This window comes from Numida meleagris, chromosome 10, assembly GCF_002078875.1.
Source record: "Numida meleagris isolate 19003 breed g44 Domestic line chromosome 10, NumMel1.0, whole genome shotgun sequence".
Taxonomy (NCBI): Eukaryota; Metazoa; Chordata; class Aves; order Galliformes; family Numididae; genus Numida; species Numida meleagris.
The window spans coordinates 1,511,912-1,530,740 of record NC_034418.1 but is presented as its reverse complement, the minus strand read 5'-3'; the positions used below and the strand labels follow the sequence as shown (position 1 = coordinate 1,530,740).

Below are 18,829 nucleotides of genomic sequence, written 5' to 3'. Positions count from 1 at the left end.
ACCCCGGTGCCCAAGAGCATCTCTCCATGGAGAACAAGGGCCCTCATTTCCCCTTATTAACACCCAAACTCAAAGCTCCCTATGGGCATCATAGAGGCTGTAACAGCAGTGAGAGCATGAAACCCTTTAAAGAACATGAGCAACGAGTTCAAATGTAAACGTAACATGTGAAAGCAGGGCCACTGATGAGTCCTCCATAAGCATCCCCAGGAAGCTCATCACTTCATTCCTTCACTCCCCAGGCAGTGCTCTACACATTTGTGGTACCAGACTCTCCATGCAGTGCCAGGAAAGGACAAGCACAGGAATAAAGGACAGTCCTTGACCCCAAAGGCACAGACAGGCATACATGGTGGCAGTTTCCCTCTGTTCTTATGGGAGAAACAATGGAGCACAGCCCCATCCTGCAGGCACAAGGACATGCTACAGCAAGAGACAGGATTTCAAGCTGGAAATAACTATTTTTTTTTTTCCAAGAGAAATGTAATGGGGATGATACAACATTAATCTGGATTTCTGCACTTTATTACCAGGTCTTGAGAATAACTGGATTATTTGTTACAATTTTCTAGCTGTAATTTAACTGCGCTCGAAATTAATCCTGTTCATCATGCCCACGACGTCTATTTCCATCCCCCATCCCATTTCCCCCACCTTCAGCAGGGCACAGCTGCAGTCCAGGGCCTCGCTGAGCTCCAGGATCAGGAGGAGATGAGCAGAACGAAGGAAACCAGCCCCACTGGACAGAAGGAAGCCACGACCCCACTGAGGCTTGGTGGGGGGCTGCAAACAGTCAGAAACACGAGGATTGCAATCCCTTCATGCTCCAGGTCTGCTGGTCCAAAGGTGATGCCTCTGCTCCTGGCACCTCGGTTTTCACTCTCCCCCAAGGCTTCCTCTAACCCATAGCTAAGCCAGAAGTCTCTGCCACTACTGCAAGCTGCACAGCAACTTCATAACTCCCTGACAGCCTTCCATCTCCCCCCAACGTGCTCATAGGTCAGTTAACTCCTGCTGAGCATCACACAGCCGTTAGTCCCCCCACCAACAGACCCTACCTTAGGACAGGTAATTAGTGCTCCTCGGGCAGGATTCACTTTGTGCAGTGCCCAGTCCTGCTGCCAGAACGGCCCCAGTGGCTCTGGATGAGTCAGTGGGACAGGAGCAGGGCAGGGAACCGTTGGGATGACATGGAGCCCAACGGAAGCTGGAGGGCAACCGACAGGGCTTGGACGTTGGGCTGCCTGGGTGCCCCTCCCCACAGCCCTCTGTTACAGCCCAGCCTTCCTCCTGGCAGCTGCACTGGCTCCGCAAAGCAGAAAACACCACGAGGGATGAGGACACATAGCAACAAAACCACGCTCAGCACCCTGTGAGTAATACGCCAGGGAGGGCACACCGACCCAGCCCCGAAGTTAGGGTTTCACTGCCTTCACCAGTCCCACACCATAAACACAGATGTGCGCTCAAGCATTTGTGGCTTTGGGATTTCTTCAGCTCCAGGTTGGAGCAGAGATTGCCTTCTGCCTTAGACTTCCTCAGCGTCCCAGTGGCGGGACCTGAGCGGCGTGGTTTGCAGTGTCACCCAAATAAAAATTACAGCCTTGCAAATCATCACAGCCCATCTATTTCTTAAACATCTCACTCCGCAGTGAGTGATTGTGGCAGCGTCAGAAAGCACGCCTCCGAGCAGCATTTGTTAATGTTGCTGGAACAGCAGACAAACGAATTCAGATGCCACGGCCAAGGTAATCATTTCTTTAAGAGGAAAGGCAAAGTTTCCATGCTGGCTTACAAAAGCAAGGATTTATCTTCCATTTTGTTCACCCAGGGAGGGCCCCGAGCAAAAGGCAGAGCACCTCGTTGCTGCAGCGATGGCCATGCCCTGGGGCTGTCCTCTCCTGCTGCACCTGCTGAATGCCTCTCTGATGAGCTTGTTCCAAACAACGGCACCCATAGGTGCACCAGACAAAGCCACCCATCTTACAGGAGGATCTCAGCTCCAGGGAGCTTCATGCGTTTTTGGTACAGTGCATGGTGTGAAGAACAGCTTTTTGTGAGGCGCTCAGCCCCAGGCGAACCAAAGCATCGCATCTGTTTGGGAGGGAACAAGGAACTCTCAGCTTGAAAGCCAACATATTTGGGAGTCAGGAGACCTCAGCCCTGGAAATAAGTGAAGAAAGTCATGCCAGAACATCTCCCACCTAGTGCCCGGACACAAACCCAAGAGCCAGGGCAAAGGAGCCCCAGATGTGACAGCTTCATGTGCTCAAGGCACCAACAGATGTGCTGTAAGGCCAGGGGGAGCAGCACCCATGCTTACAGTTTCATCTCAGGAGGCAGAACTCAGAGACAGATGTCACGGTGGACGCCATCAAGCCTCTCACACCTGGCCGGAGATGCACTCGCAAGCACCTTGTGCTTCTTCCCAGCAGCTCCCAAAGCAATGTTGGAGCCTCAGCACAGATGTGATTGCTGCCTACTGCAGGCAAACGGCACACCTGGAGCCAGCCTTCATGCTCCATCAGCTGTCATTGACCTCAGTGACCCAGCTCCACACTTGGTTTCACTCCTACTATTGAACTCACCACCTATTTCTCCTGTTTCCAGCCCAAACCTTCCTGCTCTGCCAGGAAGCCAAATTCCTCAGTGCTGCTGGGTAAGAGCGTGAGTTAGCACCAGCAACTGCTACAGAGCCCTGACTTGCATGGGTGCTTTGCTCCCAAGTTTTAGGCCATGGCAAATAAATCACTGAAATGGCCACAGCGTGCCCAGGGGAGAAGGAATGAAAGAATCATCCTCGTTAAACGCACGGAGCATCAACCAGGAGATGAGCTCCGGATTCAGGAGACCAAGGCAACTTTCTGCTTGGATGCCTGTTTCCTCACAATCAAAGATCAGGATCGTCTTCAGAGGGAAGGAAAAGGGTTAGCTGCATGATGTGGGCTCACAGCTGCTCAAGTGAGTCCTTGCAACAAAGAACGGTCTGCAGAGCATCTCCTTGCTCCCAGGTGAGCCTTTGTGGCCATGAGCTGCACTGGGGGGGTCAATAAAAGCAAGCGTCAACCTCTGGTCAGTGCTCGGCTCATGACCTAGGCTGGGGTCACACAGCCAAACTATCCACACGGATCTGCAGGCAGAAGGCAGGGCTTTGTGCACATGTCCAGCACGTGAAGTCAAACCAAATGAGAAACAGATAACAAATTTCTTTAGACATTAAGGAATAAGAGAGGGGTTAGTAGGAAGGCAGTTTCGCATCTGTACATGCTGTGACTGCAGGCTGGGAGCCCTCCCTGCTCCTGCACATCGGCACGCTCCACACTGCAGTACATGGAACCCAGCTCTTCTTGTAGCACAGACCCATCTGTGGCTGAATTCTCCTTCGGTATACACTGTAAATCTTCCTTCTCCTTCCTTCTGCAAAGACAAAGCATCTCTCTAGAGTAATTGGATAATTGGCCTTTCTATTACGCTTTGCTGGGAGAGCGAGACAGGAGATCCGTTAAAACTGAGAATCAGGATGCTATTGAACAATTCTGTTCATCTAAATCATCTTGCCCCATTCAGGCTTAAGTAGCAAGATCACATTTCTTGCCTAGAAACCGCCTGCTTAGCCATAATTACCATACAAACAGCACCTCAAGAAAGCCAAGAAATGAGAAGCAGAGCTTCCAGGACTAATCTCTTGCTCCTCCAGCCCACTGCTAAGTGGCTGAGTGCTTTCTAAATCAAGTCACGCTACCCAGGAAGCCTCACCTGCCACCTTTACATTCCACTCCCTCCATATTTTATCACTTAGGTACAGTCACCCTGCAATTTATCACAGAAGCTCTACCACGGCTGAGATAATTAATAGCAGGCTGGTATTATGCCTCCCATTTGACTAAACTTCAGCTCTCAGCTGGCCGTTAGGTGGCCCAAACTCCTCTCCAAGGTCTTCTGGAGGCTCCCCAGCTCCATATATTACCATTTACAACTGCAGCTCTTGCCTCCAGCACTTACAGTGTTGTTTGTCCTTCTAGCTGCCTCTACCAGCACCCTGACTTTGCAGCTTGCACCAGCTCTCCCTTTTTGCTTACATATCTTTTGGCACACGAACACATTGTGTTTTGCTTTGTAACGCACCGGGGCTTCCAAGCAGCTGATGGCTTTGGGATGAAGCAGCAGAAACCAAAGGACTACTAATGGATGTCCAGGCCTGCAGCCCTACGTGGCTGCCTCTGTAACAGCAAATCCAGAGTCAGCAAAGCAGCACCGGTGTTTAGCTACTGCCAGGACCCGATCCCAAGCTCCTGGAAATCACAGAACTAATCCTGTGGACACTAGGTTGCGTCCATGTGTGATTTCTTACCCTTGAGCACATGCTGGGCACACAACTCACACTATCCTATAACAGCTAATGTGAACTGAAACAACTCAGTGTTCCCTGGGGGCTTCCAGCACGTAGCCACAGTTCTGATGGGCACTAATTAACAAATCCACCAGCTAACTGCATACCCAAGCAGGAAGAAGGTAAACTACCAGCATCCCTGGAAGATGCAGTCTCCTTGTCTGAACCACCTTGGCTTCTGCAGCTCCAGTTTGCAGCACAGGCTGCAGGATGCACTCTGACCAGTGACCCCAAGGGACCAGGCATCCGCTGAGTGGCACCAGAAGTTCCAGTCCTGCCAGCTTCTGAGTTGTTCTGATCTTTCTTCAAAAGCTTTCCCATGAAATAGAGCTCTGTATATATTCATACCCAGCTCTCACCGTGCTGCTTTCATCTTTGGAAGAGCACAAGCGTGAATTCAACTCAAAGATGCCAAACTGGAGAGGAGTCGGTGACTAAGGGCAGAGGAATAACTCCCCTCAACCCCAGCTTGGCTGGACTGAGCCTTGTGCCAAATCCTCAGCTTCAGTGATTCCTGTCCACGGACAAGGGACAGAGGCTCCAGGCCTTGCCCAGAGGAAACACCCTGGAGGTGTGCAAGAACCACAGAGATGTGGCACCAAGAGACACGGTCAGTGGGCACAGTGGGTTGGGGTTGGACTGATCTTTGCGGTCTTTTCCAACCTTAACGATCCTGTGATCTGCACCCTCCTGGGTGCATAGTAAAGCCAAGCCTTGTATTTCCCCTAGGTGTACACAGGAACTGCCTCTTAGGAAGCCACCTACCAATGCAAAGCACCAGGAAAGGACAAAAAGAGTTTTGCAGCCGCCTCCACCTCTCCCTATCTGCCGCACTCTTCATCACCTACCTTCCCACCGTGGATTACTCAGAGGGATCCAAGCACCTCTGGATGTAGGAACCCCCCACCCCGAGCACTGATCTGTGGGGCCACACAGGTTTATTCACCACCCCCAGCGGTCTGTGCCCCCTCACCCCCCCCCGGCACCCCCCTCTTTGGCAAAAGAGGGGACACAGCTACCACCATCTCACTGCAGCGTGGTCACAGCCCCCCAGGACCACCCTCCTCACTCCGTGGATGCACTCACGCTCCGGTCCCCACCGCAGCGCTCAGCACTGCCGGGCTGTTGCCTTTCTTGTTCCCAAAGCAACGGGGCCGCCCAGCTGGGCCCACGTCACTGCCTTGGGGACGCTGCCAGGGAGGAGGTGGCCATGGGACGCTCACCATCCCAATGCTCAACAACCCAGCTGTGCTTCCCCCTTTATTCCTATTAGTAATGAACTAAAGGCAAAGGCGGTAGAGACAGCTGCTGAGCAACGCCTTCTCTCAAAGTAACAGCAAAGGCTCAAAGAAAGGAGCTCACAAGCACGCAGGGAAACTTCCCCCAGGCACAGTGCATCCCTGTGTTTATCCTAAGGCAGAGCTGCAGTGAGGGAAACACGTGGCAGAACGCAAAGCGTTTCTCCCAGCTCTATCACCTGGGCCAGCTCTAAGAGCAGCAGCTTTGGACAGCACGTGGGTTTGAATTTTGGCCGGTCCTACACACAGCCAGGGGTCGGACTCGATGGTCCATGCAGGGCCCTTCCAGCTGGGATATTCCATGATTCCACAGCTACCACGCAGCCCTCTCCCATAAGCACAGCCTAACAGCTGTCAGCTCTTCACTGAACCCAAAGCATCCCAGGTGCTGTCAACGTGGAGCTCCAGGTGGCTCCGAGCTCCACGTCCCTGCAGCCCACTCTAACAGATGCATTTCACCTGAGTGCCTCTGCTCCCTGCACTTGTGCAGGGTCAAACACGGGGCTCAAGTGAGCTTAGAGCCTGCCAAATTCTGCCTGAATCCCTCATTTCAAGCCATAGATGCTCCTGCAACTAAAGAAACAGAACTGATTCAGTGGCTGACAAGGCCACAGTGGAAAACTGAACTCACACAAGATGGCAAATAAGAGCATTTCCAAATCAGACATCCAGAGATTAATTTGTCCTTTGTACCGAGCATGAGCTTATTTCATTAAGAATCAGTCCCCCACACCACAGACTGAGCCTTGGGCAAATGCCATGGGACTGAGAAGTGTGAAATAATTATCTAAAATAACATGTCACCGCTTCATCTTCCCCAACCACTCTCAGACAAAAATGCTTCTGCTTAAATAGCTGGAACTGCAGCCATTAATGCATTTCACCTGGGAGCCCGTGCATCATGCTCCTGCACCACAGCCCAGGGATTACAGTGAATTTGCAGGGTTCCTTAATGCAAAGGCACAGGGGCTTTATTTCTGAAGGCTGCTACTCATCACAGATCACCACAAACACGCATAGAACACAACTAATACACAGATATATGGAATGTCTGATTCTCACTGTAAAGTCTCTTCAAAGGATCAAGCAAAGAAAGATTCACATCCCTGCAATAATCACCCCTGCTATGCAGTACATCACACCCCCCTCTGCCAAGCATTGTCCCAACACTGCCATCCCACCATGCTTTGACCTAGGAGCTGCATTACCTACAGGGTGATCCATCTTTCCCTTATGTTCCTCACACTGCTACAGGGACGAGCAAGGCATTAACAGACAGAATGGCAGGGCTCTGTGGTCAGGGAATCAGAGGAATGTGTGATCTGCAGCTTTTTCCAGCCAGTGCTTCCCCCCCAGCCTCAGATCTGCAGGTGAGGGTCAGTTTACTTACCACCAGCACGCTTACCCAGATGGATGCTGTGCTAAGGATACCAAAGTTGCCCAGAGAGGTGGTGGTTCCCCATCCCTGCAGACAGCCAAGGTCAGGCTGCACAGGGCTCTGAGCACTGATGGAGCTGTGGGTCTCCATGCTCACTGCAAGGAGAGGGAGCAGATGGTCTTTAAGGTCTCTTCCAACTCAAACCATTCTATGATAGTCTGGTTATTTTGCTTTAGATTAAGTATTAGATTAAGGCTTGTCAAGATGTTGCACAAAGTTGAAGCAGCTGTTTTTCTTCCTAGACAAATTATTTGCAAAGCAAAGCAGAGTTAACAGCACGGAAGAAGCCTGGGATAGGGGAGCTCCAACACGCTGGATGGGGAAAAGTACATACTACGAGTTTTCCTATGCACTGACCTCAATTCCAAAGCCACTATTTCAGCCACCCAGCTGCCCTCCCTGTTTTGGGTAACCCCTGCAAAACCCACAGACAGCCCACAGAACAGACAACTCCCTTTGCACCCCTTCAACACCCCAAACCTTGGCAGGAAGCAGGGGCCAGCTGATGCAGCAAGATTGCTGCAGAGAGCACGGTGATGGAGCGCGTGCTCCCAGTGCAAAACACGGCTTTATTCGACTCTCTCAGCTTTTGCACGCAAAACCCTCGGGGGGCTCCAGCGTTTTGCAAAACACATGTGTTCTGCCAAAGCTGCTTAATTTCTGAGGACAGGGAAGGTAAACACTGCAGATTATTACTTTTCCTAGCTAGCAGGGACTTGGAAGGAAATGAATACATTGCATCCCCCAACAGACAGCCCAGTGGACAGCAGGGAAATGTCGCTGTACATGCACACCATCAGCCAGATCGCCCTTCACTGCTGACAGCGGAGCAGAGGGAGGCCACAGCCAGCTCCTCCTGTAGCTTCTTCACCACAGCAGTGGTTCTACAGACAGAAGGCAACCCTGCAATGAACCTGAAATTGAAGCCGCACTTTGCACAAACACACACGCTTTAAGAGGCTCTGCAGGATGGAAAGGACTGCAGCCCACTGCTCTCTGACCCAAGCCCCAGGCTTCACCACGCTTGGAGCTGTGGAAGTCTTAATTAAGAGCATCCCCTCAGAGCGTTCTGCCCAGATACAGATGTGAAAGCAGAGGAAGAGCTGTTGAGGGGCACACAGCAAGCTAAGAGAGGAGCTGAGCCCAGCCCCCAGGCTCCTCAGCCCAGTGCTCAAGGTAGTGAAGCAGTTTCTCAAACTAGTTTCAGGTCACACATAAGATGTGAATCCTCCCCTTGCAATCAAAGTTGGCTCATGGGAGAGCTGAGAGGTGATGCATCGAGGCTGCAAGGATCCAGCTGAGACCCACCTGCAAAAGGGACAAATGTCACAGCAGTAAGTCCAGGCCAGGGACAAGGGAGAAATGCTGGCTACACACACCCACCTTGCTCCCTTTCACCGCCAGGATCCACCATCCCTTCTCTTTGCTCTCAAGACACCACCAAGCCCCCCTTCCCTCATTAAGCCCCTCTCCGCTCCGTGAGCTCACAGCTGTTTTCTGCCACAATACCCAACAGTTACCATTCAGACTGACCCAGAAAATCATTCCTGATTCACACTCGTATCTCATCTGGCTGCCCATGTTTCTGACTTGAAGCAGAAAGAGTTTCCACTAAGGTCTGCCTCCCTTTCTCCTCACTGCTTGATTAGCTGGTCTAATTAGAGAGGCCTGATGATGCTGGCACCACAAACACCAGAAGCAGGGTGTCCAGGTGGGTCTGCACCAGGCATCTCAGGATCACCGCACCTTTCCTGGCATCATTACTGCACTAACCACACCAAGCCCACAGCATCTGCAACGTTTTATGCCATCAAAACATTTCCTACTGAATAATAACCACACTGAGATCACTTACCCAACTGCATCTTCATGAAGTCACAAATAATCCTCTTCAGTTCAAGCAGGATTCATATTTGCCCCCCTCTGAGAAAGAAGGGAAATTAACTTGGCTCCTTTCAGCCACATTTCCTGCTTTTCTCTCAGCAATACAAACCCACATTGCAGGAGAAAACATTGATTTTTTTTGGTAATACGTACCTCAGTGCACAGCCCTGGGTTTGCTTTTCTCCCTTCTGATTCCCACCATGGCAATCAACCCTTTCTTCACTTTTTGCTTATTTTCCATCTCATTTCCAAACCCTGAGCCTTCATCTCCCTGCCTGCTAAAGTCAAGACAATATTTCAAACATATACACTTCGGAGACCCTGACATTGCCTGTGCAGCCATCAAATTTGAGAAGAGTAAATTATTTTTTCTCCACAGCTCTTCAAAACAAAGCAAAGACCGTGGCCCCTGCAAGTGCAATGCCCTCTAGGTTTTCTTTCATACCATAGAACCACTTAATCCAGCCAGCTGCCCCAGTGGGTAAAGGCACAAGAAAATAAATACATACTACTCAAGAAGTTATTCACAGTTCAAGGGGAGTTTCTGATGTGCCCATGGTCTTTTCTGACCATCGAGGCAGAGCAGTGGACAGCCCCACCTCCCTCACGTGTGGCTCTTCCCAGCAGCTGGCAGGGCCCTGCCAGGAGGCTCTCCACCCCATCCAGGGCCACTTAGCACCACAGGTTGGGGAGTACCAGGTCTTCTCCCCCACCAGAGGCACAGAAGCCTATGCACGGAGCATCTCTACTCCACTGCTCTCCTGGAGGGCAGAAACAGTGGTACCAAGCAGGTAGGTAGCATGTCCTCTGCGGGAAGAGGACATCAGTCTTGTCCCCAGACTCCCTCCTCTCACAGCTGGGGGAGATGCTTCAAGCAGCACTGCTCCTTCAGCAAGGATTAGGCAGGAAGAGATGCAGCATGACCAAGAAGTAACTCCACGAGGAAACTGGCCACCAGGAACCCGAGTACTACTTGGCATCCTACCCACAGCAATACCTGGGCACCCATACCCCATTAGGATGCTCCCACAGTCAGCTCCAAGGACCATACTGGATGGATGCCACGATCACTCCTTCATCTAGCTTCACCAGAAAAAAGCCTTCTCTTGCCTAACCTGGTCTACACCAGCTCGCTCAACACTTGCAGTTTCCAGCATCACCTGGCAGCTCCATTTGTGGTAGGATTTGTCCTGAGTCCATGGAAAAGGTCTCCCAGGCTCTGCAGCAAGTCTGTCATCCACTGCCACCAAGACTAGGACCTCTCTCTCCTGCAGAACATTTTTAAGCACCAACATCTCGTTCTGTGATTTGAAGCAAGAAAAAAAACTACAGTTATAAGTGGGACACATGGAAAAGGCAAACCCAGCCTGAGCCCTTAGGAGCACCTGGCACCACTACAGCAATTACAGCAGCTACAGAGCACCAGAAGCAGTGCTGCAAAGGGAGTAGCTTGTTTTACTTATCACTTGTGAAGCACTGAAAGGAAGAGCTGGTTTCCTTGCTGCTGTCAGGCCAGCTGGTGCAGCTCCCTACAGCACAGCACTCAGAGATGCTGGGGAAGCCTGCAAGCATTACATTGACCACGAGAGCTGCCAGCCTTCTGCCAAATGAACTGGGAGCTTTTGTTAATGAGCAGCTACAGGGAGGCTGTCCTGGGCTGGATCTGAACCAGTGCTTACTAATTCTTGAGCAGGGCACCTAGTGCATCCCTAAAAAGAACACTTGCCCTACGCTGTGGGGGTATTATTGGACTGTAAAGGGTTTTTTTTTTATGCTATTTCCCCACATTAACTTCCACCACATCACATTTTGGCAGTGGGATCAGGGGGGCAACTTCTCATTCCCCACAGAGACTGACCACGCTGAATTATTAAGCGGGTTCGGTAAGTTCTCCTTTGAACCTCTTCCCATCCTTCACACGTCCCCAAAGCAGCCATGAAATCAAGCAGCCAAAAATGAAAAACAGCCCCAAACAGCTGCTCCAGTTTCTCCTTGAGAGAAACATTCCCACCCACGGAAAACCAGCACTATCATAAACAGGTGTCCCCAAAAGCAGTGGGGAAAGCACCCCAGAACAGAACCAGAGTGGAGCCACTTGTGACACAAAAGAAAGTGGATCAGAAAGGCTGTGAGGTCTGTGTGGGAAGCACCAACACCCTAAGGAATGAAGAATGATAAGACCACGTAAATTAGCTGAGGTTTTAGAAGACAAGACAGTAGCCACCTAAAAAAAAATAGTAACGATAAAATTTTAAAAATAGCCTCAGAACAGCCAGATTTGCATCTCTGCAAGGCAAGGCTCAGCACTGCAGTACAAACTCACCTGATCCAGGGCTGCCAGCCTCGCTACACAGTTTAGGTTTCTTTTTATTGGATCTGTTCTAGGAGCAGCTCAAGAGGATGCAGGTTTGATTTGAGCAGCCTCTCACTAGCAAAGATGAAAGCAGAAAGGACCTAAGTACCTCATTTGTGACTTCCTCTCACACTGAAAAGTCTTCCCAGTGTGCTCCAGCACCTGATCTCATTAGAAGGAAAAAGAGGGAACAGATGGGAACATAAAAAGGAGCTGTCAGCTATCAGCCACTGACCCTATCCCTCTTCCCACTGCAGTGGGAGTGTGATTGCCTGCTCTTGGAAGGACAATGAGGCCAGCAGGAGATGAGGAGGATTTCAGGTAGGCAACAAGCAGAAGGAGCAGAGGAAGCCATGGTGAATAAGAGCTCCTCTCATCAGGAAGAAATTCATCTCCAATCAGGAAAGATGCATGAGGACTATGCACATCCATGAACGCTTCTGTCCTTGGAAACAAGAAATAGTGGATCAATTGAAACAGCTGTAATGTCTGAAGCCCTCCCAGCACTCCTCTGCCTCTGAGGTACCAGCAAACCCAAGCACAAAGTCCCATTGCACAAGCAGGGATCTCCAGCAGGGCCTGCAGTCCAGGTACTGGAGAGCTCTAGTAAACCTCCACAGGCCCAGCTCCTGTCATATATTCAAGAGCACAAGACAAGGCAGGTTTCTACCACCCTCCTCCTGCAGGTGTCCACTTCATTCCTGGCCCCACAGCTTGGAAATCTGGCCTTCCTGGGCACCTTGAGTCACACTGTAGGAAAACATTACTCACCTAAGATAAAGCTGAGAGGGAACCTCACTGCAGGTTCTACCACACTGGCACTAAACATCCCTATGACAGGTGTAACAAGTTTAATCACAATTAATCACAATCATTCCCCCACAGCAAGAAGCCAAAACAAGCCCAAACAACACCTTCTCACCTGGGGGGTCTTCACCTCCACCAGACCTACCCCAGGACTTCATTCCTAACTCTCACAGCAGGAAAAAATACCTATTTCCATACTCAGTGGAAAACTCTTCCCTCTTTCTTACAGAAAAAAGTCTCTCCCATGCCAAAGGCGATGCAGCATGTAAGACGGACCAAGGATGACAGCAAATGTCAGAAACTTGCACTGATCTAATTATGGCTGTGCCAGGGACCAGGCAACCTGACTGATCTCACAGGGACTCAATTTCCTCGGGAGGCAAGCCCAGCAATAGTTATTAGAGAAAAGGCAAAGTCACAAGGGCTAGCAAACAAGTCACATTTACCATGTGTGAACGCTACAGGGCTCATCTCCCCTCTCCCCTTGTAATGCCTGAGCAGCTTGGTGTTTTGGCAACATATGGAATAAGCTTTCTTCATAGAAAATGCTGCCTTTCACCAGACTAACTGGATGGGAACAATAGGTATTGCTGGGACACCTTTATCTTGTCCACGTTCTTAGAGCACGCTGACTTTATCAGTGTACTGAAACACATGCTTGCTGCAGCCCTGAACAGAGCTGTGATGCTGATTGTATTGTGCAGGAAAATTAAGATCCAAGCTCACCAGGCATCAACTTTTCTCCGCCGACACGCAGGTTCCTGCCCCACAGGGGACACAAGGAGTCATGCTCCAGGTTTGGGATATGATGTCGGGGGCGAGATGCCCAGCTGCCTGCCTCGGTCACTCACCCAAAATCCCCGAAGAAAAGGGTAAGGGAAGGGCACTGAGCATCCAGCTGGTGTCTTCAGCCCGCAGCATCACCTCGAAAAGGAAAACACAACAGGGTAAATTAAAATTACGCCCAAGCACCAAGACCTTCTAGAGGCATCCACTGACAAACTTAGAGAAACACAGGTCTATAGTTTCCCTTTAGCACAGCCTCAAGGCAGATGCCTTTCTTTAACCCTCCCCAGCTGCTGTTGCCCCTTTAATTAGCATCCGGATTTCTCCCAGCCAGGTTCACACTGCTGGGCTGATCATAGAAAGATTGTTCAAGCTTGATTTTCCTATGGAAAGCAGTTTCCAAATCTGCTTGGAAGTCACTTTTTTTCCTGGCTGGTCTCACCAGAATTCCTTTAACTAACAGTATCTCATTAAAGACACATTTGGAATTAACCAAGGTAATGACACTAAATCTTCACAAGGATAGCTGGGCTGCAAGGGGAGCTGATGAATCTCCTTAAGGAGATCTGGGCAGCAGTGAGACTGGTCAGGGAGCCAGCCTGCGAGCAACACTTCTCCACAGCAGAAGCAATGACAGCTCTGCAGGCTGACTCTGGAAGGCTCCAGCTGTGTGTAGAGCTTAACTCCCTCCTCCACTAGCTTGCAAGCCCTCCCTCCCAGACAGAGGGATTAGATAACAAGCCTCCTTTCAGACAGGACATCACAATCTAGGATGGCAGCTGTGGTCCCTGGGCTGAGCTTCGCTCCTCTCTGCTGCTCAGGAAGCTTTTCTGCCTCATTGGACACACTGCCCACCCCTGCCCTGAACTCCAGGACACCAGAGAGCAGCCCTTCCACACCGTGCCTCCCTTCCCTACAAGGCACGGTCCCTGCACATGGGGCTGCCCCTTTTTTGTCTCACCAGCACAGCCAGCTGAAACGCACTCAGTGCTGAGGATTCCTCCAGGACAGCAGCACTGCTCCTTTCCAACGAGCAGCGTCTGCAGGGCAGGAGACAAACTGGCAGCATTTGCAGAGAGCTCTGAAGGCACATCACCTTCCAGAAGCACCCATCGTTCATCCAGATATTCTTGGCTCACAACAAAGCTCGCTTGTTTTCTGAAAAAAAAGCGGAGAACATAACACATCCTTGCACACATCCTGTCGCCCTGGGAACTAATCCTGTGCTCATCCTCCTTGATTTAACCGTCCCTTTGAGCCCGCAGCACAATTTCAAGGCTTCTGGCACAAACACCTGGCACAAAATGCAAACAAGGGTCAGATAGCAAATGCAATCTCTCCTGGGGATGTTTTCCCAAAAGAAACCCCACTCGTGATGGTGATAATGCAGGTGAGCCTGAAACAGCTGCTCCTCAAGAGAATCGTTAAGGTTGGAAAAGACCTCTAAGTCCAACGATCAACCCATCCCCTGCTGGAAAGAGGGCCAATTTCAAAGTTAAATGTGATTGCATACAGTGTTAAGTATCTTCCAGGATGGAAACTCCCTAACTTTCATGTCACACAAGCCTCTATCTACCTCTAAAGTTTCCAGCTACATGCGTTTGTCCTTTTGGACCCTGTGCCATAGCTGACACATCCTGCGTTGTTCTGGAAGCTAACCTCAGCACAGCCCTTAAGGAGAAGAAAGTCTCCTGCTTTGATTGCTTTCTGTTTTTAAGCAGCCATCTGTTGAGCTATCAGCTGAGACAAAAATGCCAGCTGCTTCGTACCAAAGAGGGAAGCCCGTGTTTAGCTGAAAGGCATTGAGAGCATCCACCTTGTGAATGTGAGCAATGGCCCAACGATCCCATGAAGCAGGAAAAGAACCTTTTTGAAAGCTGGGGCAGGGACAGAGGCTGAGTCTCACTCCAGGTGCAGTACAGACATTAGCTGAAACCAGGGGTAGCAGCACCAGCCCTGGGTACTGCACCAACTTGTCTCTTCATTTCTGCAGTCTGGAGCTGCCTGAGAACCTACACCCTGCCCTGCAGCTAGGAGAAGGTGAATATCTGAGCCCACTGTATGCAGGGCACCTCTGGCAGGAGTCAGACCAAGGCTGGGTGGTCCAAATGGATTTTGCTCATTGCTCCTCCACCGCTGAGCGAGCTACACCAGGATACACAGCCATCCACTTTTTGCATAGCATATCTACCAAGTGATAAACTCCAGGCTGCGGAATATCTTCAGCCCTGCAATGGAATAGAATACCTACCTCTACCTCATAGCCTTGCAATCCAGTAGCACTAAGGTCTGTCCTCAAGGCTACAGCTGGATTGACAGCACAGCACTCTGCACATAGAGCATGTCAGAGAACGATGGGCAGAGAAGGCATAAGTTATGTACCTAGCAAAGAAGCACAGAAGAACAATCAAGGCTCTGATAGCTAAGAACAACCTATAGTTGGTAAAAGAACAGCAAGTGCCACTATTTAGAGGAAGAGCTACAACTTGAATTAGCAGCAGCAGGCACAGTATGGGTTAGCTTATCCAATGTACTATCATGGCAAACCTTCCCCCTTGCCCTGAAGGAACTGGCTGCAACCACAAAGTGTTTCCAAGTGAGAGGAAGAAGGCCCAGCATGTCAGTGCCTCTTGCAACAAACTCTTCCTCGAGTTTGATTTTTATTTTTCTATGTTGAGGTTAGTCTTTGTGCTTGTTTTCTTTACCAGAAAGATAAAGGCGATCTTTGGAGCAGGAACATAAAGGGCAAATCCCACTTTAAGTCACTTACCTGTGCTGTAGGACTTTAAGTTCCAGTCTCTCAAAATATACCATCACAAAACCACCCACTGCTCCTTGCAGTGGCAGGAGGGAGTTGTCTGTAGCACTGACTTTTTTCCTCCCCATTGTGTTCAGCTGACAGATCAGGAAACAAACAGAGCAAGTCAGAGATGGGCATCCAGAAGGGCAGCTACCAATACAAACCAGAGGGTTTCAGCCAAGAAACAATAGATGCCTGAGTTCCAGACAACTTGATGGAACAGATGGTAAATGGGCTGATGAAATGGAAAGAAGGTAAGGGCTTCCTGAAGCACTCGAGCCAAACAAGGGAAGAAAAAGCAGAAATCATAGAATCATACCACAAAACGGCTTAGGTTGGAGGGGACCTTTAAGATCATCCAGTTCCAAACCCCTGCCATGGCCTGGATGGCCCCACCTATGGGCTGGGGCACCTCCAGCAATGGGGCACCCCTGCCAGTGCCTCACTGCCCTCAGAGTAAAAGATTTCTTCCTGACATCTAACCTACATCTCCTCTCTGTTAGTTTAAAGCCATTCCCCATTGTCCTGTCATGATTAGATTGTGTAAAAAGTCAGTCCCCCTCCTGCTTATAAGCTCCCCTCAAGTACAGGAAGGCAGCAATGAGGTCTCCCCAGAGCTTTCTCTTCTCCAAGCTACACAAGCCCAACCCCTCAGCCTTTCTTCATAGGAGAGATGCTCCAGCCCTACGAGCACATCCGTGGCCTTCTCCGGACCTGCTCCAACAGCTCCACATCCCTCCTGTACTGGAGGTCCCAGGCCTGGATGCAGTAATCCAGGGGGGGGGGGGGGGGTCTCACAAGGGCAGGGGGGGCTCCCTGCCCACTGCCACCCCTCTGCTGATGTGTTCCAGGATGCTGTTGGCTTTCCAGGCTGCAAGCACACACTGCTGGCTCATGTCCAGCTTCTCATCCACCAGGACCTCAAGTGCTTCTCCACAGGGCCGTTCTCAGCGAGTTCTTATACCACTCTGTACACATATCTGGGATTACATCGATCCAAGTGGAACACCTTGCATCTGGCCTTGTTCAGCCTCATTAGAAAGCAGGTAGTGTTCCTCAGAGTCAGGCAAACCCAGCTTACGGGCTCTGAAAAGCAGAACTGAAGCACTACTGAGTGCCAAGTGATGCTCAGCTAACATATGGCAAAACCCTCAATAAAACAGTAGCCCTTTTCCACTGGATGAGTAATCTTTTCTATCAGGATGCAATCAGGAGTCCAGCTCTGATTTGGCTGGGACAGCCTTTCCTCTGATTAGGAATCTGGAGATCTCAGCTCAGTCACTCAGAAGATTCTTGTTTGCAGGGAGATTGCTTACAGCAGCCCCTCAGATTAAACAACAGGCATTCACTGCAGGACCAATGCCCAACCAGAGCTGCTGCTCAGCTATTCACACAGCTGCTTTCCTATTGAGTAATTAAAGGGAGGTTGAACTATTTTTAAGACTGCCCTGTAACCTCATAGAATATAGTTTCCTAGAGGGATACATCTACAGATCTATGGTAGAGGTTGTGCTAATTCACTGAGCCTTGGCAAAACAAAGCTGTGCCCTAAGGAGAAAAAGCAGACCTGAGATGGCACCCCTGTGAAAGCCACTGTGAAGTCTAGGACAGAAGCAAAAGTCTCAGAGCTGCACTAAAAGAGGCCACTTAGAAGTGCCTCCTACCTTCTGGTCAGTAAAGCCATAACTCGCAGACCAACCATGTCCAAGAAAGTCTGAGATCTCTGCTATAAATACCAGACAGCCTCGGATGTCTCCAGCTGAGGCTCAGGATTGGCTGGGTTATTCACAGCCAGGGAATTAGCTAAATGCAGTTTAACTCATTTGTCTGCTTAATTTAGAGCACTCTTAAATCCCCACGTATTGATCCGTATTGCCAGAGGTATTTTAACCTTTAAGAGTTCATGCTTTAAAGACTTGTGAAGGAAGCTGGATTCCGAGGCCTCGTATCCCTCCTCCCAAAGGATGTGTATGAAGACAGTTAGGCTAAAAAAAACATTTCTTCAAGTATAACAAATAATACAGTACACCATCTACTCTTCTCCTGGACTTTGTCAGCACAGAGCTGCCAATCAGCCCCCGGCCAGAAAAGCATGTCCTAATTAAAGGCAACGTGTAAATGCCCAAAGCAACGAAAGCAGAGCTTCACTGGTGGCATTTGGCAAGTGACAAGATGCAGAAGCTTCAGCTAACAGTTCTTTGAAGGGCAAACCAAGGTTTATAGGCACCGCTGCTGGAAGGCTGGAAGGAGAGCGTTAAAGATCGCCAATTGGCAGATTTAATAATTGTCTGGGAAATGTCAAACGCTGTCAAAATACAGCGGAGCTCACTGCAGCCCGTAGCAAAGGGCTCCTATGGGTTCATCTGAGAACGCGGGCGGATGGGCCATCAGCTCTGCCAACAGAAAACAGCTTGTTAGTGGGTACGCAGAGCACAGAAGCATTGGGGAAAAGAAGGGGGGGGGGGGGTCAGCCCACCCCAACAACCAGCATCTCCCTCCAGTACCTGCGCTGTGTTGGCAGCCCAGCCCCAGTGCTAGGAGTGCTCCCAGACTCACCGTGCTGGTGCCCCCAGGACCAAGTGTTCTGCGAGCTGCACTCAACCCAGTTCAGGGAAAGAGACTGATGAAATGCTCCTCAGTTCCATCAGGACCTGATATTTTCAGGAATTCTCTCACCTCAGAGAGAAAGGAAATACAAGGAATATTTTTGTTAAAGTGTTCAGAAACAAAATAGAGAAATGGAATCAATTGCTGCAGCAGCAAGACGGCTGTCACTGGAGCAGAGACTTCAAAGCCCCAAAACACCCTTCCTTCCAGCCTCCAGCTGCATGGGATTGCTTTATACCACCTTACACAAAACCCAAAACAGAATACTTCCTACAAGTTACCAAAGAAGTGGCTCTGAGGCTGCCCGTAGGATTAGGCATTAGCTTGTAAACACCCCATTCTCTGCAGCAAAAGCCTGCAGGTCTGAATCAGCCCCAGTGTTGGGTTTTGAACTGGCAACATAAGTGCCTTCAGCAGGATCAGAGCTGGACCACAAACCCTGCCTTCCTTGTTAGCTCAGGCCCTG

At 50.2% G+C, this 18,829-nt stretch overlaps 1 protein-coding gene across 15 annotated transcripts in view; it reads right to left on the bottom strand.

The window, feature by feature from the left end:
- HYDIN (HYDIN, axonemal central pair apparatus protein) overlaps positions 1-12,852 on the bottom strand; it is a 115,529-nt gene extending 102,677 nt beyond the window's left edge. For 6 of the 15 annotated variants that reach the window (XM_021408641.1, XM_021408644.1, XM_021408643.1 and 3 more), the window contains exons 1-2: positions 8,982-10,311; positions 7,094-8,434 (exon numbers count right to left, since the gene is read on the bottom strand). The gene's annotated coding sequence lies outside the window, so the exon portion shown is untranslated. Of the gene's footprint in view, positions 1-654; positions 784-1,058; positions 1,380-5,476; positions 7,055-7,093; positions 8,435-8,981 lie in introns of those variants that run through there. The other 9 variants (XM_021408638.1, XM_021408639.1, XM_021408640.1 and 6 more) reach the window with 7 other exon arrangements.